General features: G+C 44.7%; 1 pseudogene; it reads left to right on the top strand.

Moving 5' to 3' along the window:
• Positions 1–268: 268 nt before the first annotated feature.
• Positions 269–1631, top strand: LOC116895576 (annotated as a pseudogene).
• Positions 1632–2234: the final 603 nt, after the last annotated feature.

The following is a 2234-nucleotide window of genomic DNA, read 5'->3' as shown; positions in this document are numbered from 1 at the left end:
GTTTTGAGGGCTCCTAATTCTCAACTTCCACACAGTACAAGAGAGACACCCATCCCTTTCTGGCTCCCCACAGAAGAGAGACTCCTGCCTTTCTACAAATCAGGATGTAGAACTCTCAGTTTCTTGTTGAGCATCATGTCTGCTTGGAAGCTACCATGCTTCCTGCCATGATGATAATGGACCAAACCACTGAAATTGTAAGCCAGTCCAAATTAAATGTTGTTCTTTGGATAGGAACCTGATTTCCTGAAGCAGCTGGGTAGTCACCATGACTGGGAGCACCACCATCGAGGAGGTAAAGTGCAAGATCAGGTTCTGCAGCAGCAGACTGAGATGCAGAGGAGAGGTCCGAGAACCTCCGTCAGGAAGTAGGGAAGAAAGGAGGGAGAAAGGCAGGCCCAGGAGCAGGCTGAAGCTGAGGTGGCCTCCTTGACCTGCAGGATCCAGCTGGTTGAAGAGGAGCTGGACCACACCCACGAGTGCCTTGACACTGTTTTACAGAAGCTGGAGGAAGCAGAAACCTCTGCTGATGAGAGTGAGAGAGGCATGAAGGTGATCAAAAACCGGGCTCTAAAAGATGAAGAAAAGATGGAACTCTGGGAAATCCAGCTAAAAGAAGCAAAGCACATTGCAGAAGAGGCACACAGGAAGTATGAAGAGGTGGCTCATAAGTTGGTGATTGTTGTGGTTTGTCCTGGAGTTATCTGTATTTTGATGCTAATTCCACTGTCCCAAGGACAGTTGCCTAGTCAGTACTCAGGACTCAGTTGAATTCACTAGAACCTTCTTCCCATTGAATTTGTAAAATACAGGTGAGGGGCAGGTACAGGATAGAAGAAGACCTGTCATTGGATGAGAAGGAAAGATGTACGGTAGAAGAGTTTGAAGGAAGAGGAGGAGAGTGGAACAGAAAGAAGAGACAGGAGGGACACAGAGAGAAGCTGTGGCAGGATAATATGGCGGGTGACGTTAAGATTCCACGCTGTACCTTTACAGGTTGTTACAAATGTTTTTAAGGGATGAATGTGTATTGGACTTTGTATGTTTAGGTGGGCAATTATATCTTATCAATTGAGTCAAAGACTATTGTGTTGCATGTTCTTTTATGTGACGGTTGAGTGTAGGAAAGTGTGCTTTGGCAGGAGACACTGGGCCGCCACGGAGTTGGGATGTGTTTCCATCAAGATATCTAGCAGATATCTTGGGGCACTGAGGTGCCAGACCTAAGCGACGTAAAAGACAACTGTATTTTTTTTTATTTTTTATATTTTTACAACAACAGGTGATTATTGAAGGAGACTTGTAATACACAGAGGAATGAATGTGAGGAGCTGGCAGAGTTCCATTGTGGAGAGATGGATAAGCAGATCAGTCTGATGAACCAGAACCTGTAGTGTCTGAGTGCTGCTGAGGAAAAATACTCTCAGAAAGAAGACCAGTGTGAAGAAGAAATAAAGATTCTTACTGATAAACTCAAAGAGGCAGAGACCCATGCTGAGTTTGCTGAAAGATCAGTAGTCAAACTGGAAAAGATCATTGATGACTTGTAAGAGCGTCTCTACAGCCAACTTGAGGGGCACTGTCTGCTTTCTAATGAGCAGAAGCTAATGCTGCATGGTCTTTGTGACTGATGGGCAGGGTTTCCTGAAGTCCAGTAAACCCACAGCAGTGACCTGAACCCAGCAAAAGCTGATCGCCTTTTAAAAAGTTACTGTTTGCCCTAAGGGAGTTGCTTTTTAATGAGGGCAGCTAGACTACTGTTAATTTCCTGGTAGCCCCCTTCAAGATGCAGTGGCTATTTCTATTCTAGAAGAGATTGTGAGTGATGAAGATGGGGCCAGAGAGATTTAGTGCGGAACCTGGAAACTGTTAGCTGTAGCCCTCTCACCTGTACACTGACTGTAGGGTTTCCTCACCTGCCTGGCTATTTTCTAACAATAAAAACATTGACTTGACAAGAAAAATAAGTTGTCCTTTAAAAAAGTTGCTTTCCTCATGCTATCTCTTCATAGCAGGGGAAACAAAGGCAGGTTGGAAACAGAAAACATCTAGAGCTTTCTAGGTGGATCCAATGTCATGGCAAGTTGGGTGGGGATGAAAAGTGTGGTAGCAAAATCATTAGAGTGACTTGATGTGAGAGATTCAACTCAGTTTCCAATGTCCAGCATAGAGAAAGGGCCTAGAGCCAAGTAGAAGGTGGAAAAAGCAAAAGCATGAGATGTCCTCAAAGCCTG

This window comes from Rattus rattus, chromosome 3, assembly GCF_011064425.1.
Source record: "Rattus rattus isolate New Zealand chromosome 3, Rrattus_CSIRO_v1, whole genome shotgun sequence".
Classification (NCBI taxonomy): domain Eukaryota; kingdom Metazoa; phylum Chordata; class Mammalia; order Rodentia; family Muridae; genus Rattus; species Rattus rattus.
Note: the sequence above shows the minus strand (reverse complement) of the source record. Positions and strands in the feature narration are given on the sequence as shown.